General features: G+C 36.8%; 1 protein-coding gene across 5 annotated transcripts in view; it reads right to left on the bottom strand.

Moving 5' to 3' along the window:
* The window catches only part of CDK8 (cyclin dependent kinase 8), a 113,960-nt gene that overhangs the window by 61,775 nt on the left and 25,554 nt on the right, over positions 1–26,631 (bottom strand). The window contains exon 1 of one of the 5 annotated variants that reach the window (XM_044249464.1): positions 12,419–12,440. The exons of the other annotated variants lie outside the window; for them this stretch is intronic. The gene's annotated coding sequence lies outside the window, so the exon portion shown is untranslated. Of the gene's footprint in view, positions 1–12,418; positions 12,441–26,631 lie in introns of those variants that run through there. 5 annotated transcript variants of the gene reach the window in all.

The following is a 26,631-nucleotide window of genomic DNA, read 5'->3' as shown; positions in this document are numbered from 1 at the left end:
GAACTCTTTGACCCAGGACCCCTTTACTCTCTTGGATATTACTGAAGACTCTCAAGAATTTTTGTTTTATCTATCATTATTTACCCTATTAGATTTCTTTAAATGAGAACTTTTAAAAACAGAGAACGCAAAAGCATATACCTACTAGCCACCAGAGCAATGACATCATCATGTTATGACACCTTTGGAAAAAACCCACTGTACATTCACGAGATAGTAAGAAAAGGAAATACCGATGACCCTTGAACAATATGGGTTTGAGCTGCATGGTCCATTTATATGCAGATTTTTTAAAATGAATACAATACAGTACTAAATTTTATGATTTTCTTAACATTTTCTTTTTCCAAGTTTACTTTATTGTAAGAATACACTATGTATCACATGTACATACTAAATATGTATTAATCTACTGTTTATCTGTAAGGTTATTAGTAGTGAAGTTCTTGGGGAAGTAAAAGTTATTAAAATATTATTATTTATTTATTTATAAAGATTTTATTTATTTGACAGACAAAGATCACAAGTAGGCAGAGAGGGCAGGCAGAGAGAGAGAGGAGGAAGCAGGCTCCCAGCTGAGCAGAGAGCCCGATGCGGAGCTCGATCCTAAGACCCTGGGATCATGACCTGAGCTGAAGGCAGAGGCTTTAACCCCCCGAGCCACCCAGGCGTCCTTATATATCAATTTTACATAGTGGTGGGCTACTGGAGCCCAACCCCAACCTCCATGCTATTCAAGGGTCAACTGTAGTATCATAGCACTACAATGAAAACCGTGCCAACCACATGGACCCTCTGAAAGGACTGTGTGTTAGGGGTAACTAGCAGTTCCCAGATCAGACTTCAGAAACTGCTGGTGTGTGTGTGTGTGTGTGTGTGTGTGTGTGTGTGTGTGTATGTGTGTGTTATGAGTTAAGGGGAAAACACAGACAAATGAAATGAAAGAAAACCATCTGAGGGAGAACAGACACCATAAACAATGGGGGATAAGGCTGAAGGCATTAATTAGGAACCACAACATAAAAGTCTTTTTACTCCAAGAATAACAGGAAGCACTCCATTTAAGATTTCTTTAATAAGAAAATACCAATTAGGGATGCCTGGGTGGGGGTGCCTGAATGGCTCAGTGGGTTAAAGCCTCTGCCTTCAGCTTGGGTCATGATGCCAGGGTACTGAGATCAAGCCCTGCTTCAGGCTCTCTGCTCAGTGGGGAGTCTGCTTCCCTTCCTCTCTCTCTGCCTGCCTCTCTGCCTACTTGTGACCTCTGTCAACTAAATAAATAAAATCTTTTAAAAAAAAGAAAGAAAGAAAGAAAGAAAAGGGATGCCTGGGTGGCTCAATCAGTTAAGCGTCTGCCTTCAGCTCAGGGTCGTGGGATGCACGTCAGGCTCCCTGCTCAGTGGGGGGAATTTGCTTTTCCCTTTCTCCCTCTCCCTGCTTGTGCGCTCTCTCTCTCATATAAATAAATAAAACCTTTAAAAAAAAGAAAATATCAATTATATTTTATTTGAAAAAAATATCTCTGGCTGCCATTTGAATGCTTAGGGGGAGTAAATAAGAACAGGAGGCAGAGAAGCCAGTTAAAAGTAAACAGGGTTAAAATTACTCAGGTGAAAGATGATGGTGGTGGCCACAGAATGGTTGCTGCCATACGGGTAGACTGGAGCGATGTAAGGCAGAACCAATAGCACCTGGTGACTGAACTCTGGGCAGAAGGAAGAGGAGTCAAAGAAAATGATTTCTGCTCTAGCAATAGGTTAATGGCATATTACTAACTGAAATAAAAAAACAGCAGGAGGAAAAGATCTGAGCGAACAAGAAGATGACAGTTCTGTCTTGTGCAGGTTGAGTCTTCAGTACATATGAGACACCTAAGTGAAAATGCCAAGCGAATAAACACGTCTAAAGCTCTAGAGAAAGCTGAAGACACCAATTTACTATAATCAGCATATCCACAGTAATTAAAGCTATGAGAGTAAAGTGACACCAAAGAGAAACACTGTCAAAAAAAAAAAAAGATTTTGAAAAAGAGCAGAATAGTAAATAATATCAGAAGCTGCAAAGAAGGCTAGTAAGGTAAGAATGGGGAAGTGTCCCCTGAATGTAGCAATGAGGAAGTCACCAGACAGTAGATTAGGCAAAAATAGGGGGAGTGATGTTGCGGCAGTGTGTGTACTGCGAAGGCTGAGGAATGAATGGGGCGTAAGCAAACTAAATAAGTATAGGTATCAGAAGGGGAAAAAGATGTCAGTAGCTGGAGTAATACACAGGTTAAAGAATTATTATTTTTTTTAAGATGGAAAAGACCTAAATAGAGTAAGTACTGACAGGAAAAAAACAGAGAAAAGGAGTTGCTGATATGAGAGAGAGAGGTAAAAATTTAGAGAGCAAAGACTGAAATGCTGGGGCAGGGGGTGTGTGGAGATTAGAGAGGGCTAGAAGTAGGAATACTTTAAGGAAGAGTTCTCATCTTGATGGCTTTCATATTTTCCTGATGTTGGGAATTAGGTCATAAACTAAAAGTAAGGGCAAAGGTGGTAGAGTTCAAGATACAATGAAAGAAGGTTTGGTTGAATAAATGAGTAAATCCTTATAAAATAAATTCCTTTAAGCTCATTTAATACTTTATTATCTTCAATTATTATTAAAACTTACATAGCTTTATCTTTGTTTTTACAACATACTTACACCCAAATCCTTAATTGTGGGGGAAAAAATCCCAATTCCAACATTATTTTTCAGAAAAAAGATTTGTTTTACAACATTCAGCCTTATAATGTATTTTCTAGTAAAGCACCACAGGTACTCATTATTTTAAAAATACATTAAGTGTATATCTATACTTAATGTTCACTAAGTCTGAATGATTTCTGAAAGACTTAAAAAAAAAGAAGTTAAGGAGAGTGACACACACACAAAAATGAAGTCGAGGGGCGCCTGGATGGCTCAGTCAGTTGAAAACTGACTCTTGGTTTTGGTTCCAGTCCTGATTTCAGGGTCATGAAAAATAGCCCCACACAGGGCTCCACACTCCGGGGGAGTAAATACTTAGCAGGTAGTCCGCTTGAGATTCTCTCTCTTTCCTTCTCCCTCTGCCCCTCCCTCTGCTCGCTCTCTCAAAATAAATAAATAAATCTTTAAAATAAATAAATAGATAGATAGGAAAAAAGAAAGAATGAAGTCAGAGTCAGAATAAGTCTATTACACACTTTCACATATATGGTACTGATTTAACCAGAAGATTATAAGAAATTGCTCTATGTCCTATTTGAGGATAGCATCTTAGGTCTGAGCATTCTAAGGAGAAAGTGATGAGAAAGAAAATAAATTTAATCAAAGGCTTATCCCTTCACCTCCTTAACAATGACTCCGAATTTCTCTTATTTATAAATAGCCAAGTTGCTAGATGTAAATGTCTTCTCAATGAACTGAAAAATTCTCATCTGTAGACAGTCCTCACCCCCATCCCAAGTAATCATATGTCTTATATTTTATAAAAGTAAATGATGAGAAAGGTGAAATTGTATAATAAAAAAACTGAAGATGTTTAATTATCAAAAAGGCAACTTCCTCTTGAAAATCACTGAACACAATTAACATCATAATGTAATAGTGCTTTGTGGTTTACAGAGCACATTTATTTATATATCCATCTACACAGTCATAGTAAAATGGCACAATGGAGAGGGAAAGGATCTGTTCCCTAGTTTGTCATGATCCAGTTGAAGTAGTCAGACTATATAAATAAATAATCATACTAAGGTGTTCTATGTGCTATAAATAGAGGGGATAAGACTATAGCTTGAAGGATTGAAGCAAGATGAAAGAATGCTTCAGAAAGAGACTACTTAGGCAGAGATTCTTAAGACCTCAAGAAGTCTGTCAGGAAAGGAGGGAGGGGCTGGGGAGAGAAATCAGTAGCTGGAGCCAACATCCCAAAAAGTAAGAATAGCCATGCACAACAATACAGAAGCACAGGGGAGGTGTGACATGCTCAGAGAACAGCAGAGAGAAGCAATAGCTGTTTAATAGCATCAAACATGCTGACAGCTCTGAGAATGGATGATTTCAGGAACAGGCAGAGGTAAGATGGGAGAAGGTCTTCTATGTCAGCTGTCTCCTAAGAGTATAGAAAACTCTATGATGTGCTTTACTTCAGGGAGAGAAAAAACATGTAAGTATGTGAAGAAAATATTACATTAAAAAATAATAAATAAAGCTGAGTTAAAGTATGCTATGTGAGAAGACCAAAAAGAGGAGGATGAAACCATAATGAACACTTGCCTTTAAAAGACAGGAGAATTAAGTTAATAATATAAAACGGTTGTTAAAGAGTAGTTTAAAAAAATGAGCAGTGTTTTGGTAAAATAGCATAGTGAAGGGGCGCCTGGTTGGCTCAGTGGGTTAAAGCCTCCGCCTTCGGCTCAGGTTATGATCCCAGGGTCCTGGGCTCTCTGCTCAGCAGGGAGCCTGCTTCCTCCTCTCTCTGCCTGCCTCTCTGCCTACTTGTGATCTGTCAAATAAATAAATAAAATCTTTAAAAAAAAAATAGCATAGTGAATGCACATATGAAATTTCACTTCCCTCCTACAACCCTACTAAACCTATGGTAAAGAAATGTTTAAAAGATATAAACTCATATAGATGAAAAATGGAGAGAAGGCAGCAAAAACTTTGGAAATTAAAAAGTAAGTGGACAAATACTGACTGAGAGGATCCAGGAAAACTAACTCAGAAGCTGACAGTAAAGAATGCTGAGAACCAATTAGATGTACACAGCAAATTCCTCCAAAATCAGAGAACTGAGAGTATTAGATATCTCTGGAGTAGAACTGGTTGGATGGAAAATAAAGTTGAAGAGATATTCTAGCAAATAGAACAATAAAATAAAGAAAAACAGAAAAATCAGACAACCAGCCCATGGAATCCAGTATACAAATAATTAAGAGTTCTAGAAAGAAAGAAAGAAAATTAATGAAGTGATTCAAGGAAACTTCCTAAACTGAATGACAGGGTTTATAAAACTCAAAGGGTCCAATGAGTTCCCATCACAAATAGTTGAAAATAGATCTATATCAAGACACAATATTTAGACATTTCAGAAAAATGGAGACGAGCAGATTTAACATGCTTGCAGGGGAGATAGGTAATGGATCACTCAGAAAGGATCAATATTACTCAACCATGAGAAAGAATGAAATCTGCCATCTGTGACAACATGGATAAACCTGAGGACATTAAGCTAAGTGAGATAAATCAGAGAAAGACAAACACTGTACAATATCAGTTACATGTGGAATCCCGGAACTCATAAAAACAGAAAGTACAATGGTGGTTACCAGGGGCTGGGCACACTGGGGAGACACTGTAAGGGTACAAACTTGCAACCAGAAGATAAAAACGTCCCGGAGACTCAACAAACAACATAGTGATTATAGACAACACCGTATTATAAACTTCAAAGTTAGTTACTAAGAGACTAGATCTTAAATTTTCCCACCAAAAAAGGAAATGATAATTATGTGACATGATATAAGTGTTAGTTACACTACAGTGGTAATCATATTGCAATATATAAATTTATCAGTCAGTTGTATACCTTAAATTTACACAATCCTGTATGTGAATTATAACTCAATAAAATTAAATTTTAAAAAAGGATTAGGAATCAGGATACCTGTGGACTTCTCAATAGCAGTTTTAGAAGCTAGAAGTTCTAGAGCAACTGCATGCCATAAAATCATGAAGTATTGATTACAGTGTCAGTAGATGTGGTTTGGAGTTTAAGCCTCTGTTCTGGAGAATTACACTGTCAGTAGCAATTACAGGAAAATATTCTGGAGGAGTTGGCCAGATCAAGGAGCTTGAGCCAGAATGTGAAATAAGTGCACTGCTTCCTTCATGCTTTAGGGGGAAAAAAGTCATGCTGGGGGGTGGGGGTGGGGGTGGGGGTGGGGGAGGAAATAAACAGCTGAACTAATCACTGTGTTTAGTTATGTAGTAAAAATTGTGAATTACACAAAGTCTAATGTGTTAAACTGAAGATGTAATTATCTTTATTATGCAGTAATTTGGAAGCACATCATAAGCAACTGTCATTGTGTGCTGCAGTTTGATGGTTACTGCAGGGAAAAGGCCTGCAGTATCTATTTTGGGAAAGAATGCTCTTAATATATAATACTGGGTCTAAGCCATTTTTAATAAAATCTCCTTATTTAAAAAGATTAAAGGTCCTAATAATTATTATTCCTATTGCTATAGTATTTTCAAATATTGCATGGAACTACTTTTTACATTTGGATACCACGACTAAGGCTCATGTATTATTATAATTTAAAATTCTTTTTGATCTTGTCTTTTGTGACTTAGGTCCCCAAATCAAAATAATAAACTTTTAGACTTAAAGTATCTCTATCTCTGGATTTCCTATTTTGAAAACTCTGTTCTCTCCAAATTGATTTATTTGACCAATCAAAAGAGAAGTTCAGTCTTTATAGATTAAATGCAAATAAAATGTATTCAAGTAGATATATATGCTTAATGTTTTATATACTTTAAGTAGAGAAGAGGCAGACTTATGTTCTTATAGAAAAACTGGTACAATAACTGCTTGAATTTGATTTTTGTTTCTAGGTTTTAATATCCTTGTCAATCAGAAACAAGCGTAGCACACTTGATGGTAGAAATCAAGCAGTCCTGCAGGATGATTGAAGTCCTCACTGTTCACAATACCTTCTAATTCTGTGGGTAATCACTGACTGGATCTTTAGAAATTGTGCAACATATGGTTAATACAGGAGCCTTTCTCTCCCATAAAAAATTCTAGTTAACATAAAAATTTTCCAGAGCTGTTCAATCTTATCTTCCCTTGCTAGATATTTAATCAGCTCAACATGCTCTGGGATTAGGTGACCGGCTATTTTTGCAGCATTGTTAGGGAAAGACTGCACTTGAACCCCCATGGAAATGACCTTGGCATATTTTGTTGACAACTAAAACAGCAGTAAAACTCCTTGGATGCACAGCTCTCAATTACAGTGACATAACACATCCTCAAATTACTGGAAGACAGTCCCAGCCAGAGACCTCAAATTGAGGATTCCTAAGAATCTTCCAGAAGATGATTCTGGAGAATGAGACAGCTTCCACCCAGGATCCACAGAACAAGATCTAAATGGCCTGAACCAAAAACTGTTGGGCTAAATCTGCATGCCCTCACCAACCCCCAACCTCTTTTCTATCTTCTATGATGGTTTAAATTTCTGAATTGTTACTAGACACCTATTACGTCTAATAAAAATACTCATAATACTGCTCTTTGTATCCCTAGTCATTCCTTGTATGAGTCCAATTCCTGGCTACAATTTGCTCATGATTTCACTAAAATATGCAAACCAACTAATTACTGAGATTGTAGCCACCTTCTCTTGGGTCCAACTCAGCTTACTCTAACTCCTAGGCAATCATACTCAAATACGAAGCAACTTCTGAAATAGTAAACTCAAAACGGTAAACAGGACAGGCAGCCCCTGTGATGTCAAACCTAGGAAAGTTTCTGTCGACACCAAAACCACACTTGAACTTGGCTTTTTGCTTAGAAACAGATTACTACTTATCAATCTCTCTTAAGTCATCTGCCCACAGTGTCATTTTTCTGAACACAACTCTAACAAAAAGTAAAGTTATTATAGTCATTGCATCTTGACTTCAAGAACTACTATCTTGACATTAGTCACCTATAATCATTTTTCTTCTCCTTAATATTCATGGTCAAAGAAATAAGCAACGCTAAAACCATAAATTAACGCATAGCATTTTTCTTCCAAATGGTTGGTCTTTCCTATTTCACATATACACTTATTTCTATTTGACTCCAAATATTCTTTTTCTTAAAAGTAGTACTACATCAGATTGTGAATATACCCAAACATTCCTTAAATGCTTATATATTATATTCTAAGTATTACTATCAATAAGTATTCAAGGTTGAGGTTATTAAAACACCCTAAAAATGTCTTCATCTCCCTTAATCTACATTCTACCCTGTCACCAATACTCTATAACTGAAAAGAATGTTATGAATGCTCCTTGTTGAACAAATAAACTGGATGGGATCTGAAGTCTTCACATTACAGCTTCTTACATGCAATCTTTATTCTATCATTAACAACAAAGTGTTAAACCTGAATTTATAAAGAAAAATTAGGCCACAAAAGTTTTTCTACTTAAATGAATATACACCTTTCCTCTCACTCTTGCATTCTATTTTTGTTTCTAGTATCTTTAAAGACTAATATTTAACATTATTTAATGGTTCTCATTTAAACTGGTGAAAATATAAAGGAAGGGTATTCCTCATTTCCTATTATTACTAAGAGTATAAACTAGCACAAACATTTTAGAAAGCAATCTAGAATAGTGATATTAAGTATATGTATTTCCTACACCAGCAATTTCTCTTCTGATTTTACGTACCACAGGAAAGGTTTCATATAGCTGCAAAAAGTGACAGTTGTAGACGCAAACAGAGGTATACTGTGTGTGAATCACTGGGAGCAGGTAAGTGACACATGGTATATGTATATACTGAGAATACTTACAACCCTACACAAACAGTATTTTCAGGAATACAAGTATGTTCTAAAGATATTTAGATTGGAATAGGGGCTGAAAGGATATATACTGAAAAAAGAAGACTTATCCCATTATCTATTATAATGGGATAAGAGAATTGGGCAAAGATAAGAGAATGAAAAATAAAGAAAAACAGAGGGCCTTACATGTTGACAATGATAGTATGCCATGTACTAAAATACTAAGCAGTATTTTCAATTCAATTCTATGTACAAAAACCAAGAAACAACCAGTTAAATGGAACACCCCTACTCAGGTACAAAAACAGGATTTCCTAAATGTGTAGGGAAAAAATTACAGCAGGAGAAGAGTTAAATTTGGTATATGTCAAAGATATATAAAATTTATGAAAGTTTCAACAGAATTACATAGATATTTGTCAGTGTTAAGAAAATTTAAGATCTGACTAGACTAAACTGACAGAAAAATCACACATTAGCACACACTGGAAGGATCAAGACTGGAGGCCAAAAGGGTAATTAGGAAGCTATTGTCAAAAATCTAAAAGTCAAGTAACAAGTGCCCAAACTAAGATTTTGCTATTTTCAACATATAAATAAACAGGAGTGGAATTAGGGAGTGATAAACTCACCTCGCCTAAGCACAGTCCTTCCAAGTACAGGCTCAGAGCTTCACGGGAGTTAACAACTGGCAAGAAGAAGCCTGCCTCTTCCGTTTCCTTCCACCCACTGCTCCAACACCGATTACACATAAGGTGGACTTGGACAGAGTCTCATTGTAATTAGGTAAATATGTAACATCTGACCAGAAATAGAGGGCCACACAGAGGAATGAAATATGCAGTCTATTTCAGAATGGATGAAGGATGAAGGGGATGGCATCAGCTGCCAGCAAGTCTCTCCTCACAAGGCAGGGTCATGCCAAATTAGAGAATCTTAAGTCCTACAGCAATATTAACCTGTTAAATCTGACACTTTCATACTGTTCTGTAGAAAATTACTCTATTAGTAGACTTATAAGTCCTGTGTTTTCCTAGTTCTTGAAGCAAGTTCAGTGTTTTCTGAGGGGAGGAAGCCGAGTCATGTCCCAGGAGCGGGAACTATATATTTTGCCTCCAACTTTCCAAAATACCAGAAAGCCCATTTCTCCTAAAACTGAACATTCAATAAATGCAACTTCCTGGCAGGCAGAGAATGAATCAGATTCCTAGAAGAATATAGTATGAACCAAGCATTTTCCATAGCCAAGTACCACACATTAAGCATTTAAGATAAATGACAATGTAAAAGTCCATGCCACACATGCACTGAAATTATTTATACAAAATGTGTATTTTATACATATGTAGTTATGTATAGACAGCATTGGCCACATGCTTTTTCTGCAGAAATATTTATGTGCATATACATAAGCACGTTTCAAAATATATATGTAAATATGTGTACATAAATACATATACATACATATGCACTTATATACCCACATATATACATAAACAGATATACATCTAAATATATATGTGTATAAATATATACACAGAGGAAGAAGAAACCGTTTTTTGGACAATTAATTTACTGACTACCCACAGTACTGTTTTAACTCGGGCAGTCATGAGAAGAATGTTATAGGTGGTTCACCAAAAAAAAAACTATCAGTTACGTAGTTTATATAGCTTATGATAGAGATTGTCCTTTATGTGCAAGTGTTCTTTAATAATGACATCATAAAATATCATTGCTATCCTATTTTACATAAAAGGAAAGAGAGAATCTGTAGTCACAAGGCTAGAGAGTAGCAAACGAGGACCTCAAAACCAGGCAGTTTGATTCCAGAAAGCATTTTCCACCATATGCTACACTTGCTCAGTTCAGGAAGGACTACCAACTCTTTTACAAATTGCTTCCAGGTAAAATACTCTTAGGCATTTTCACCACAGCAATAAACGGGTCATATGTAAATGAACACATCTCCTCTACCTACATGAGTTAATATGCACATTATTTTTGCTTATCATTAACACACAGATTCAAACTCCCTCCTAACAACTTACCTGGCAATGCATGGATCACAAGCTATCAGAAACTTTTCATTTAAAGCTGCTATTATCATATAAACAAAAAAAGAGGACCAAAAGACCTTAAACAAAAAACTACTGGAGGTTTCAAGTTTTCCTTGAGGCATTCACAGATCTACGATCTTTTAATTACATAAAACCAAAAAATAGCAAAGAAGTAAACATTTAAATTGTGTATAAAAGCTATGATTTAAAAATTATACACTTGGAATGATTTGAAACCAAGAGACAAGGCACAAAAGACTATACAAAAGGGAGAAAATATCTTATGATTATCAGAACTAGATTAATCATAAAATGTAAAAGTAGTGGGGAAAACCAATTTCCAACCAGTTCTCAAAAGGAGATGTACAAACAAGTTTTGATTCTAATAAACTCTTTTTTTTTCCAATTTATTTATTTTCAGAAAAACAGTATTCATTATTTTTTCACCACACCCAGTGCTCTATGCAAGCTGTGCCCTCTATAATACCCACCACCTGGTACCCCAACCTCCCACCCCCGCCCCCGCCACTTCAAACCCCTCAGATTGTTTTTCAGAGTCCATAGTCTCTCATGGTTCACCTCCCCTTTCAATTTACCCAAAAGCACATACCCTCCCCAATGTTGATTCTAATAAACTCTTAACATCTCCTATAGGTTAGATAAGCTTTGCTACTCCTAATAAATCGATCTTTTACACCTTTAAAGAGCTAAATACTTTTAAATGACACATCAGACAAAACAACAGTTCATATCATTTTGTGAACTAATCTGTATTAAGTAACATGTCAGCTGATACAATTTTTGTAATTAAACACCTATAAAACTGTTCTTAAATAGACATCTGGTGAAAAGATCGATTGTGAGAAGACCGTTATCTGCTCATAATGAAAAGTGAATATATTTTTACGACTGCAGAGCAGGTATATCACAGACCATTGAAATGACTAATTTTCCCATACTACACACTGCTGCAAGACTAGGTTGGTGACTCTATGGATAATTTCTGTCTTCATTCCTACTATTATAAAGTCCTAGGATGAAAGTATATACATAAACTTCATAAATTTGGTATCAAAGAATGAGAATACCTGCATGAAGGCCAACTCTATAATTATAAATCTATTCTGAGTCTGAAGCAGTGATCTAGATATGAAATAGACCTAGAAAGAGCTACAAATACATAAGCTATTTCATCCTAGTAACCCAGTTTTACAAAACATATTAGCCATAGCTTCAGAGTTACTTGGATTCTGATGTTTGATTTCTTTAAGATGAATTAAAAGCGGAAGTATTTAAAGTGATGTTTACAGAAACTTGGAAATGTTCTTTGGCCTGCATTTCCACATTATATTTCTCAGAACAGATCTATTCTGACAGTTCTAGGTAGAAAGTCTAAGGTAAAATTACTTCAGAAGATTTATCTCCAAAATAAAATGTGAGATAAGGAAAAACAAATTAAAAGATAACTGGTGAATAAGAGGTTAAAGTGATAGACACCTAAGGCCAATTCGAAAATTTAGACCTGAGAAAGCTGTCAGAGATCTTTCCCTTCTCCTGAAAACTCTGGACTACCAAAGAAAGCAGGGGAAGTGAAAGGATTCAAGAATCAGAGGGATCTGCTTCCGTACCTGGAGATTCCAAATCACTGTCCTATCCCCACTTTCACCTCAGCCCTGGTCCTCAGACCTTCACAACTTGCCCAATTTTGTGGCTCACCATTACCCAACCAGGCAATTATTTTATTTTCCTCTTCCTTTCACCTACCTAGTCAGTTACCAAATCCCTGCTCCCCAGTCTTACTGCCGTTCTTTGTCCGTATCATTCCCCTTCTGAATTACAGGAGCAGGTATCTAACTGGCTCTTTACCCCTTAGACACTCTAAAGAGCATTCTTGGCTCCCTACTCAAATATTAAGTGACATATTTGTATTATTAGTCAAATATTAGTCACATATTAGGATATGCAAGAGTTTATTTCTGAACTCTCAACTGTGTTCCATTGGTCTATGTACCATACCTTTTCACTGTGAGCTTATACTGTAGACTGAAATCAGAAAGGATGATGCAATTTTTGTCGTTCTTTCTCAAGGCTGCATTGCTATTTGGGGTCTTTTTGTGGTTCCATTTCAGGACTGTCTTCTCTATTTCTGTGAAAAATGTCCCTGGAATTTTGATAAAGATTACATTAAATCTGTAGATTGCCTGGGCAGTATGGACATTTTAACAATATTATTCTTCCATTTAACCAAAATGGGATATCCTTCCATTTATTTGTGTCTTCTTTAATTTCTTTCCTTGAAGTCTTAAGAGTTTTCATTGTACAAATCTTCTCATTACATTTATCCCTAAGTATTTTATGGGTTTTGATGTTATTTTAAATGAGATTGTTTTGGGGTGCCTGGGTGGCTCAGCTGGTGAAGTGTCTCAGGTCATGATCCCTGGGTCCTGGGATGGAGTCCCACAACAGGCTCCTTGCTCAGCTGGGAGCCTGCTTCTCCCTCTGCCTCTGCCCCTGACTGTTGTTCTGTCTCAAATAAATAAATATCTTTAAAATAAATAAATAAATAAATAAATAAATAAGATTTCTTTTCTTCCTTTCTTTGTAGATGCTTTGTTGTTAGTGCACAGAAATGCAAATTATTTCTTGGGGCATGTGGGGGTGCAACTGGTTAAGCATCAGACTCCCAGTTTCAGCTCAGGTCTTGAGATCAAGCCCCACATGGGGCTCCCCCCTCAGCATGGAGTCTACTTGAGATCCTCTTTCCCTTTGCCCTCCTGCTTGTGCTCTCTGCCTAAAATGAATAGATGAATATTTTTAATAGTTTTTTGGTGGGGTCTTTAGAATATTCTAAGTATAAGATCATATCATCCGCAAACAAACAATTTTACTTCTTCCTGAATTGGATGTCTTTTATTTTCCTTGCCTAATTGCTCTGGCAAGGATTTCTGGTAGTATGTTGAATAGGAATGATAAGAGCACCCTGATCTTAGAGGAAAACCATTTTGCTTTTTACTCTGAGTATGATGTTACCTGGTCTTGTTTTATACGGTCTTTATTATTTTGAGGCATATTCCCCCTCTATCTACTTTGTCAAGAATTTTTAGTCATAAAAGGAGACTGTATTTGGCAAATGCATTTTCTGTATCTATTGAGATGATTGTATAATTTTTATTATCTATTTTTATTTTTCATCCCATTAACATGATGTATCACATTTATTGATTTGTATATGTTGAAAGATCCTTGCATCCTAGGGATAAGTCTCACTTGATTATAGCATTAAGATCCTTTTAATATGGTGCTGAAATCAGTTGGCTAATATTTTGTCCTGTATTTTTGCATCTCTATTCAGTAAGTATATTGGCCTGTTTTCTTTTCTTGTAATGTCCTCATTTGGCTTGGTATTAGGGTAATGCTGGCCTTGCAAAATGCTGACCTCCTCCTCAATTTTTGTGAAGAGTTTGAGAAAGACTGGTGTTAATCCTTTCTTAAATATTTAGAATTTACCAGGAAACTATCTGGTACTAGGCTTTTCCTTGTTGGGAGGTTTCTGGTTATTGATTCAATCTCCTTACTTTGTTACTGTGAACAGATTTTCTATTTCTTACTGATACAGATTTTCTATTTCTTACTAAGTCTTGGTAGGCTGTATGTTTCTAGGAATTTATGCATTTCTTATAGGTTACCTAATTTGTTAGCCTATAATCATTCATAATAATCTCTTATGATCTTCTGTATTTCTTTGACATCAATTGCAATGTCTCCTCCTAATTTCTGAAGTTATTTATCCGAATCGTTTTTTTTTTTTTTTCTTTTTTTACTCTAGCTAAACGTTTCAAAGCTATTTTTTGTTTAGCTTTCAAAAAAACAGCCCTTTCTCTCATTGATATTTCCTATTTTCTTTTTGGTCTCCCTTTCATTAATTTTTGAAAATACCAAACTTTGGTATTTTCTTCTTTCTCTTAACTTAGGGTTTAGTTTGTTCTTTTTCTAGTTCCTTGAGTTATAAAGTGAGGTTATTGCAGATCTTTCCAGTTTCTTAATGTAGGCATTTATCACTATAAACTTCCTCACAGAACTGCATCACGAAGTTTTAAGATGCTGTTTACACTTTTAATTCAAGATTATTTCTTTATTTTCCTTTGATCCACTGGTTGTTCAGCAGTGTGTTAATTTCCACATAATTGTGAGTCTTCCACATTTCTTCCTGTTACTGATTTCCAGTTTCATACCACTGTGGTCTAGAAAGATACTGGGTGTGATTTTAATCTTCTTAAATTTGCTAAGACTTGTTTTATGACCTAACATATGATCTATCCTGGAGAATGATCCACATGGGCTTGAGAAGAATGTATATTCAGCTGCTGTTAGATGGAATGCTAAATATACAACATTGTTTTTAAAGATATATACGTGCATAACACATACATATGTTACATATATTATATACATATAACATTGGTTCAAATCCAATGTTTCCTAATTGATTTTACCTAGGTGATATCACATTCACTGTTGAAAACAGAACACTAAAGTTCCCTACTCTATTATATTATTGTCTACAACATATCTACAACATATGATCTCCCATCATATGTTAGCATACACTTAACACATTCAGGTGCTCCAATGTTGGGATCATATATATTTACAATTGTTACAACCCCCTAAAGACATAATCCCTTTATCATTATACAGTGTAAACATTCTTTATCTCATGTTATAACTTTTGAGTTAAAGTCTACTTTGTCCGACGTTAAGTACAGCTACTTCTGCTCTCCTTTGGTTTCCACTTGCGTGGAATATCTTTTTCCCTCCAGTCGCTTTGAGTCTATGTATATCCCTGAAGCAAAAGTGAGTCACTTGTAGGCAAAATACATTTGGGTTTTGTTTTCTTATCCAATCGGTCATTCAATGCTTTTTGAGTGGGAAATTTAATCCCTATTTTCAAAAATACGTTTGTGGAACAGAAGGAAGCGCAAAAAGGTAAGAAGGGTTACAGGAAAAGAATGCAGAGAGGAGAATAGAAAGGGTAAAGAAAAAAAGAGTGAGGATATTTAACAGGGTAGGCTACCAAGAATTAAGATGAAAATCTATGTATGGTTCATAACTACTGTGATTCCACTTCTATTAGATACCTGAAACAGTTCAATTCATAGAGATAGAAAGTAGAATGGTGGTTGCCACAGGCTGGTGGAAGGGGATGGGGAGTTGCTCTTTAATAGGTACAGAGTTTTAATTATGCAGGATGACGAGTTCTGTGGAAGAATGGTGGTGATGGCAGCACATGTGAATGTACTTAATACTACTGAATGGTACACTTGAAAATGGTATACAGTAGAGTAATTAAATTTTATGTTATCTATATTTTACCACAATTTTAAAAAACTCCTATGGCTATTTTCTAGCTAAGAGATGATAGTGGCTTGGTCTAGATTAATAGCAGAGAAGCTACAACTGATTGGATAGTAAAAGGTGGACATTTTGGAATTTTATTTTGAACGCAAGGATCAACAGGTCTTAGTGACTGACTGAAAGAAAGATATCCAAGATAACTTCCAAATTACTGACATAAGTAATTCAGTGAATAATGCTGCCAAGTGCAAAGGAGAAAAAAGAGAAACAATTCAAATTTGAGTATGTTCAGTTTGAGAAACTTGTCATACATCAAAATGGAAGTGAGTAGACAAGTGTATAAATGGGTCTTGAGCTCAAAAGATACGTCTGGCCCAGAGAGGCAAATCACACAATCTTCAGTATTTCAAAGGTATCTGACACCTGCAAGTTGATGATATTACCTAGGAAGAGACTGTAAGGGAAAAAGAAAAGAAGGCCTGAAAACCAGGCTTTGAAGGATCTATTTATGAGGAACTCTCACTTTTACATTGGAAAAAAGACAAGAAATTCCTACAGCCGAATGAGAAAGAGAAGCCATACGTACAAAATATAAGTAAAGTGTAATAAATCAAGAGTTTCTTATTTCAAGAAGGAAAGGAAATGTGTTAAAATATAGCATGCTGGTGCCAATAATAGGAGGCATTCATTAAATGACTGTAACATTCCTAGGACTAGTGTAAGCACTATAAAGGTACTGATTCATTCATTTCTCACAACACCCTATCAGAAAGCTTCTTTAACCCCTTTTTTATAGATGAACTAATTAAGGCCTAGAGAAAGCAAGTAGCTTGTACAGGGCCATAACTAGCAAACTATGTAGAACCCGGGACCTGAATTCTTAGCCATTATGTGATACTGGCTCTGTAAGTATCCACTGGATTTAGCAACAGACAGAATGGTGATGTTAGCCAAGTGGAGTTAAATGGAATGGTGGAGGCAGAAGCCAGACTGGAGCGCATTTAAGAGTAAATGGAAAGGGAGGAACTAAAGGTAATATGAACAAACAGGTCCTAAAAAGTATGGCTATAATAAGCTCAGTCAGTTAAGTGCCTGACTCCTGATTTTGGCTCGGGTCATGATCTCAGGGTCGTGACACTGAGCCCCACTTTGGGCTCTGTGCTGGATGTGGAGTCTACTTAAGAGACACTCTCTCCCTCTCCCCCTGCGCCCCTCCCTTTAAAAAAAAGAAAGAAAGAAATATGCCTATAATAAAGGTGAAAGATAGGGTGGTAGAGGAAAGAGGATTCAGTGTCTAGAAAGTTTCATTGTTGCTTAACTTGCTACTAAAAGCAGGGCAGCATACTCAAGTATGCAGAGATATCAGGGAGATAATTTACACAATAAGGACAATCAGCACTTACAAACATTTACAATGCACCAGATACTCTTCTTATATATTAACAAATGTAAAGCCAAGAATAGCTAATTAGTTAGCCCCATTTTACAGATGGGACAACAGACACACCAAAACGTCTGGTAGTCGGCCAAAGTCAGAGTTGGCTGGGATTCAAACCTTCCTGAGCAAGTATCTTCTATCAGAGAAAGGGCCAAAAATGTGCATGTGATGTGAGAGCTTTGGTGAACTGAAGAGCACAAGTACACTAAAGAGGGTATTTATGACTCCAGTAGCCAAGCACGGTCCAACAGAGCATTCTATTAGACAGAAAAATGTTCTATGCTCTGTCCAAGGTAGCGGCCATCGGCGCTGTATGAGTACTGAGCACTTGAAATAAAGGTAGTATGACCGAGAAACTGAACTTTAAGTGTTATTTCATTTAATTAATTTAAATTTAAACAGCCACATGTAGCCAGTGGCTATTATACTGGATAGCACAACTCCAGAAAATTGTTTATGAGTGTTCTAATTTTTTTAAAGGTAAGCAAGAAATATTTTTTAAAGATTTATTTTATTTTAGACAGATGGGATATGGGGGGTGGTGGGGGGAGCGCAGAGAGAAGGAGAGAAATCCTCAAGCAAATTCCCCACTGAGTGTGGAGTTTGATGCAGATCTCATCCCAGGATCCCGAGATTATGACCTGGGCTGAAATCAAGAGCCGAGGCCTAATTGACTCTGTCACCCAGGTGCCCCAACAATAGACTTTAATTTGAAATCTTCTAATTCTAAAATGTTGATTCCTTTAAAACAAAATAAAAACAAAAACAAAAGTGCTTATCAAACAATCCAAATGTACATTAAGAGAATACCTATATAATTTTCACAAGTTACAATGAAACTTCCAGAAATAAAATGAATAAGGTATAATAACTTGTTTTAATATGCGTATCTCAAAAACAATATTTACCACAAAGCCACAGAACAGGAAGTACCATTCAATACCATTTATATTAAGTTTAAACACATGCACAGCATTACTTAACATACATACAATATAAAAAATAAAATACATGTGGTATAGAAGTACAAAGCCATTCATAGGAATTATTAACACCAGTGTGTTGGTTACTTCTAGGCTAAGAGATGTAAATCTGATCAGAGAGGGTGTATTAGTTTCTTATGCTGCTGTAGCAAATTACCACAAACTTGGCGGAACAACACAAATTTATTATAATATACACCTGCAAGTTGAAAGTCCAACATGGGTCTTGGGGAGCTAAAATTCAAGGTGCCAGCACAATTATATTTTTTTGTTGAGGCCCGAAGGAAGAATCAGTTTCCCTGCCTTTTCCAGTTTATAGAGGCAACCACATTTCTTTGTTCATAGACCTCTTCTTTCATCTTCAAAACAAGAAATACAGGTGAAGAAGTCCTTCTCATATCCCATCACTCCGACCTTGCTTCTTATGTCACATCTCTTTCTCTAACATTTGTACCTCCCTCTTCCACTTTTAGTACTACTGTGATTACCTTGGGTCAACCAAAGTATCCAGAATGATCTTCCTATTCTAAGGCCACTGGATGAGAAACTTTAATTCCATCTGCAACTTAAATCTCCCTTTGCCATGTAACTTAACATATCCAAAGGATCCAGGGGTTAGGACATGGATATCTTTGGGGGGACTATTCTTCTCCCTCCCACAGAAAGGTACACAAGAAGCTTTAATTTTGTCATGTTTTATTCCTTAAGCAGAAGGTGAAGGTGTGTTTTTTATTATATGTCTTTGCACTTAAAATCTTTGATGTGAAATTTTCTTGCAAGGTAAATTTTTCAAACTTGCATGGAGCCTTAAAATTTTAACGAGATGACTCAGGACAGTAAGGGGTAAAGGGAGAAAAATATGGAAGAATTAAGACAGTGGCCCTGTCTCCACCTAAACAGATCCTCTTTTTATTGCCTTTTACTTAACTACAAACATTTCATTTGAAAAAAAAAAAAGGATTCCAATTATTCAAACAAACAAAAAATGGAAAATATAACTGGCACGTACTCCAAGAGAAACTACAATAAAATAAATTTATATGGTATAAGAAATAAATAATTAACAAGCTAACTCAGGATTTAATGATAGTCAAAGAGATATGTTTAGTCCTACAATAGAGCTGAATGATGTTTTGGACAACCCTGCAGTGTTAAGGAGATAAAACTTACAGTCTGTGCAAGGACCACTGAAACCAGGGAAAAAGAAGGAAAGGATGCAAGGAAATGCCCAGGCATTTTTGGCTAAGACCATAAAAAGAAGTACTTTAAGAGTACTAGGCTCAGTGGGTTAAGCCGCTGCCTTTGGCTCAGGTCATGGTCTCAGGGTCCTGGGATCGAGTCCCGCATCGGGCTCTCTGCTCAGCAGGGAGCCTGCTTCCCTCTCTCTCTCTCTCTCTCTCTCTGTGCCTGCCTCTCCGTCTACTTGTAATTTCTCTGTCAAATAAATAAATAAAATCTTAAAAAAAAAGTATACTGACTCTCATAAGGACTACAGCTGGCTTCAAATATCAAAGCTTGAAAATTGATCAATACAGTCCTAGATAGCTAGCTCCTTCAGGCACCACTGAAGTGCTCATTGTTGGAAGATAGCATCTCCTAGGTATAACTAAGTTATTTCTAAAGAAAAATTTCAAATACAAAGTCTAAACCTAATTTAAAAAAATAATAATAATAACCAGGCATATGAAGTGACAAGACAACCAGCAGAAACCACAAACAACAGAAACAGACTTGGAAGGGCTCCAGATAGGCTCTGCAGTTCTAACTGCACATACAATGCTTAAGGTAACAAAAGACTGGGGTGCTCAGTGGGTTAAGTGTCAGACTTTGGCTCAGGTCATGATCTCAGGGTCCTAAAATCCAGCCCCACGTTGGGCTCCCTGCTCAGTGGGGTGTCTGTTTCTCCCTTGCCCTCTGTCCCTCCCCCTACTCCTGTGTGCTCTCTCTCAAATAAATAAAATCTTAAAAATGAAAAACAAAACAAAAGACTGAAAATTCTGAAAGTCTCATAAGTTCAAGAATAGAACACAACAGATTTTGAGGAGAAAACAAATTATAAAACTGAAAAAATAACTTCATTTAATAACACAATGAATAGGTTTAAAAGCACAGGAAGTACAGCAGAAGGGATTAATGAGCTGGAAGAGAGATCATAGGAAAATATTCAAAATAAAGACTGGAATGATAAAATGATAAAAACCATGAAGGACAGGATAAGAGACATAAATAATACAGATGAGAAGGTCTAACATACATGTAACTGGATCTCATCAGAAGAGAAAGAGAGAAACAAGAAAGAGAGAGGGGGAATAAACAAATTTAAAGAGACAATGGCTGAGCATTTTCTAAAACTAATGACAGCAAATTATAGATTCAAGAAGCATTATGAATCATAGAGGCATAAGTAAAAAGGCCATTTTTCAGGTAGAACAAAAATGATCTACAAAGGAAGCCCAATAATGCAGGAAGGAATAAGAAATGGTAATGGTGGTAGTAATTCTAAATGAATATTGACTGTATATAACAATGATAGTATCTTGTAGGGTATTAAACATACAGCATTAAAAGATACAACAACATGGTCATATTAAGTCAGAGATAAAGGGTAAATGGATTTCAAACATTTTAATATTCTTTCATTGTTTGGGGAAAGAGTAAATGCACCAATTAGTATTACTTAATGAGTCAAAAATGCATGTTTTAATCTCTAGTGTAACTACTAAAGGAATAACAGAAGTGTGGAACTTGTGAATTAATAAAGTGAGTCTTCTGATAAAGATATCTGCAGATAATATAACCAGAAAGGACAATGGAAAAACAATAGTTTTGCCACTGATAAGAAAGTGAAGGGAAAAAATAAAGTAGGTGATCAAGGAAGGTGATATGATGGAGAGTATCCTATTTTATCCTTAAACTCACAAGAAGAAATTTCTCTAAATATTAAAAGGCAATCTTGCAATACCTGTGTTAACACTGATGCTATATCTTAAACTCTACCACTATTACAGAACCTGTGTCTCTCTTGGAGCTGACAAACCACTTCAGTGATGGCATCTATAACCCTTCACTACCCTCAACTTACTGGCAGGCCTTTAACAAAGGAACATTTCCCCCCCTCCTTTTGTGATGTCACTCCAGGTAATTTAATAAGGAAAGATCTACTGTGCAAAAGGAATTACCATATTTAGTGTTCTCCTAATGGTCCTTCCCTTGAAATCATGATGTCTTCCTATTCAATAATCAGGTCATAGCTAATTTGAACATTGATTTATGGTGTCCCTTTATTTAAATCAAACCCAAGTTCAACATCTTTAGGAAGTATGCCTTTCTGTGGAAAAACAAAAATTTGCTGACATTGGCAGATTTACTGAGGCTGAACCCATCAAAGCTCAACTGAGCCATCCAAATACCTACCCACATTTGGAGATACTCTCTAAAAGCAACAGCTCCAAGAAGGGCTAAAAACAACAGCTGAAAACCTATAGGGAAAAGGGGAAAGCTGAAAACCTATAGAAAAAAAAAAGGGAAAAATCTCATTGTACTTCACATTATATTCCCATCTTCATGACTTGAAAGAAAAAATGCAATGGAAAAGAATATAGATTTATTCAGGCTATCAGGCCATAAATAGAATATTTCATCTCCCCTCTCACCTCACTTTCATACAGACCAAATGAAAATAATATTTTATCTTCTCTGCCTCCTAAAGCTACATATTTCACACTTAGAGATCTGTGTCTTTCTGGAGTGTTTCTTTAGATCAAAATAGTCAGTACTTGTTTGTCTCAGGAAAATAATTATATCTGGACAGTTATGCCATAGGGGTTCCCTGGGGCACCCCCATTTTTCAACAGGTCCTCAACCTGTATCTTAAGAATCTTAAATTTCCCTGGGTTTCTACTCTAGTCCACTATGGATGATCTTTTGTTGTGTTTGAAAGATGAGGTAAGGACTCAGGCTGATTACATTTTTTTGTTTTAGTTCAGAAAGGAAGTAAAATTTCCAAAGAAAGTTATATTAAAGTATACTAACTGGCACATGATTTATCCTAAGGAGATAAATCCCTTACTCTTTACAGATTACAAATCTTTCAAAGCTTTCCAAGACAAATAACTAAGAGACCATTACAAGGATTCTTAGATCTCACTGACTACTACAGGTAATGGGTTCCAACTTTTCCATAATGGTATGATTATTAAATAATTTAACCAAGACCTCCTCAATAACCAAAGCTATTCCATGAAAACCTTAATACAAATAGATCTTTTGCAATATAAAGTGAGCACCTCAGCCACTTCCCACAGAGTTAATTATTATAAGATATTCTACCTAGTCATCCATGAGAGATCTGAACAAGCCGTTAGTGTTCTGACTTAACCTCATGAAAATCATCAAAGATCAAGAGATTACCGAAGTTTCTCTTGACCCAGTGGCAAAAGACTACCCACTTTATCTAAAAATAGCCACAGTAGTTAAAGGCTTCTGTCCACTTCATTTAGGGATCTTCTTCCATCCCCAAGGTCCTTCATACTGTACAATCTTTTTTTTTTTTAAGATTTTATTTATTTATTGGACAGAGAGAGATCACAAGTAGGCAGAGAGGCAGGCAGAGAGAGAGAGGAGGAAGCAGGCCCCCCGCCGAGCAGAGAGCCCGATGCGGAACCCGATCCCAGGACCCTGAGATCATGACCCAAGCCGAAGGCAGCGGCCCAACCCACTGAGCCACCCAGGTGCCCCCATACTGTACAATCTTTGTTCCTCACTGCAAAGACAGAACATGTCTCAGCAATGAGGCTTACCTCACATAAAATCCCATTACTTTTTCTCTCACATATTTCCATTCACTGTAATACTTAAGGGGTCAGCAAAATATGGCTCACAGGCCAAATTCCACCCACAGGATGGCCTATGAGCTAAGAATGATTTTTATAATGTTAAATGGTAATTAAAAACAAGAAAAAAAGAATATACAACAGAGATTGTTTTACAGCCCACAAAGCCCAAACATTTACTATATGACCTTTCACAGAAAAAGTTTGCTGATCTTTGCTACTCATCTCTTCTCTAAAAAGAGGAGAAACTAGTCTATATTGGCAAACCATGCCCTAAGTAGACTTATCAGAAACTCCTCAAAAAAATTCACACTCAATCTTCATGGTTGATTGGTTGTATCCTGAGAATCAAACAAGAAAACAATATGCTGGAACAGATCTCAACTCCCCTAGAATGTGACTCCTTTGCTAGAGGCAAGAGATGCCCAGATGACAGAACTGACCATGAATTCACCAGAGTTTGCCAGTTGGTGAACTGGTTATCTAGAGTTAAAAGGGTTAACACATATAAATTCAAAGTTGATCTACTTTGGGGGTAGTACGTAATTTTGAAATGCTTTGGAAACAATGAGGTTCTTGATTCCAGCATTAATACTTCCCTTTTTTAAGAAAAAAGATCTTATTATTTATTTGACAGAGAGAGATCACAAGTAGACAGAGAGGCAGGCAAAGAGAGAGAGAGGGAAGCAGGCTCCCCACTGAGCAGAGAGCCTGATGCGGGGCTCAATCCCAGGACCCTGAGATCGTGACCTGAGCCGGAGGCAGCAGCTTAACCCACTGAGCCACCCAGGCGCCCAATGCTTCCTTTTTAAAAAGGTAACTATTATAAAGATAGAAGCCCATTTAAAAAAAAAGGGAGATAGAGATGAAAGAAAATGCCCTGGCTGACCATTATGGCACACAGGCATTCCTTACTAAGATCTTAGCCTTCATGACATGAAAAGTTCAAATCTTTAAAGAGGCTCAAAGAGGCTATTACACAATGCTAGCAATTGTCTCCAGAGTTGGAAAAGGAAGGGTTTGGGGGAGAAATCTGGGTGACTACCCAAGTTAGCTCATGGTACTCTCAGGGCAGTTTCTTCGTGGCATCAGAGGTCCTCAAAAGAAATCCGGAGAAAATTTTACATAAAACTATATACTCTGGTAAGGACAAACTGGTTAGTGAACTCACTCAGTAGGAAAACTTTACAACTCTGAGCATATTGTGATTTATTTCTCACCTCTCACCAGCATAATCCTTGGTTAAAACAGTAAAAGTGGAGCATGGGCAAAGAGTCCAAACCTCAAGATCTCTTTGAATACTCCCAAATGATTTTCATACAAGGGTTCCATATATGTTCTGGTCATCATTTTCTTATTCTTGGGACAGACATAAATCCTTCCTTGTTGGAAATCTACATCTCAAAGAGTAGCGAACCTTATTTGATGTGTGTTCCCAATCTCAGAAATTCCAGCTTCTCTCTCTGATGAGAGGTACCCATCTGAAGCTAATATTAAAGAGTTCCCAAAGCTCTTCCACTTACTCAGAAACTTTACTGTCCAATCTTCAAGAAAGGTAGAAAGAACAAAGGGAATTCTGAAACTAGTATCAGCAAATGCCTAAGAGTCTCTCAAACTTCCATGGTCTAAGATACTACCATTGGCTTTAATGACAATGAAATCAAACAGTTCTGGGGCTCAACCACTCTCCAATTGTGAGTTATTACAGACTAGCCCATTTATTTAGGAATGTTATCTCTGATAATAGACTCTATAAAACTCATAGCAGACATAGCCAAATACTGTCTGCCAGGGAGTCATGCAATATACCCAGTCTTACCATTAATAAGTACAAGCAGCCTTTCCTCAACATCTTCCTAAATGATTCCTATCTAACTTAAAACCCGAAGACATGGTCTTTTGGAAAAGACAGAGAAAAATAGTCCTTGACTCTGAGGGAAAGAACTATCTACTGTTAGCAACTAGTACAGCAGTGTAACTCTTTGGAATCATGTCTCTCAACTCAATAGGCATAAATCAGCCTTGAATCGCTGGAAGACTATTGCACCCAGAAACCTCAAGCTGAGGATTCTTAGGAGTCTCCTAGAACTAGAGAAATCCCTCAAGAGAGGGTTCAATCCTTCCAGAAGCAGAAGGTCTTTAGAAGGAGAGGGCTTCAACCAAAGACCTTTAGACCAAGATCCACAGAACAAGACTAGTGACTATCATGCTTTAATCTCTAGTATTCTGCTCTTTATTTTCTTAGCTATCTTCTTTTCCTCTTTTGCTGTTAAGGTTACCTTTAACTATGTTAACCCTAAAGGACCCTATTCTTAAAACTGGTTTTTCCATTTTTATAAACCCAAAACCTGGTTAAAATTTACTCATGATTTGACTAAAGCATATAATCAAACTGACCATCTTAGTCCACTCCAGTTGCTAGAACAAAAATACCATCACCCAGGGGCCCTGTTAAGCATCTGATTCCTGATTTCGGCTCAGGTTATGATCTCAGGGTCATGAGACTGAGCCCCACACCCAGCACTGCTCTGGGCATGAAGCCCACTTAAGATTTTCAATCTCCTTCTGCCCCTTCCCCTCCCCATTGCCCCAACCCCTCACTCCTGCCAGCACACACGTTCTCTCTACAAAAAACAAGAAACAAAAAAACTAGGATTGCTACAGGGGAGGGGATGGGGAATGGGGTAACTGGGTGATGGGCAATAAGGAGGGCACCTGATGCAATGGGCACTGGATATTATATAAAACTGATGAATCACTGAACTCTACTTCTGAAACTAATAATACACTATACGTTAACTAAATTTACAAAAAAAATTTTAAATACCCTGGGTGGTTTTTAAGCAACACAAATTTATTTCTCACAGTACTGGAAGCTGGGAAGTCCAAGATCAAGATGCTGGCAGAGTCAGTGTCTCGGGGGCCTGCTTCCTGCTTCATAAATGGCTGTTTTCTGATGAGTTCTCTGGGGTCTCTTTTATGAGGACATTAATCCCATTCATGAGGGCTTGCCCCCATGTCCACATTATCTTCCAAAGGACCCCCTTCCAAATGCAAACACATTTGGGATTAAGTTTCAATGTATGAATTTTGGGAGGACAAAATTCATTAGTTTGTCTTAAGGGGAATGTGGTGTGCTTACAAACCTTCAGTCCTCTCTTGGATCTTTACAATTTGCATTATTTTTTAAAAATTTATTTATTTTAGAGATAGAGAAAGAAAGAGGGAAAGAATCTAAAGCAGATTCCCTGTAGAATGCAGATCCCAACACAGGGACTTGATCTCATGACCCATGAGATCATAACCTCAGCCGAAATCACAAGTTGAACACTCAATCACAGCTAAGCTACCTAGACACACCTTGGATCT

This window comes from Neovison vison, chromosome 5 (genome assembly GCF_020171115.1).
Source record: "Neovison vison isolate M4711 chromosome 5, ASM_NN_V1, whole genome shotgun sequence".
In the NCBI taxonomy this organism is placed as follows: Eukaryota; Metazoa; Chordata; class Mammalia; order Carnivora; family Mustelidae; genus Neogale; species Neogale vison.
The sequence above is the reverse complement of the archived record's forward strand: the minus strand, read 5'-3'. Positions and strand labels throughout refer to the sequence as shown.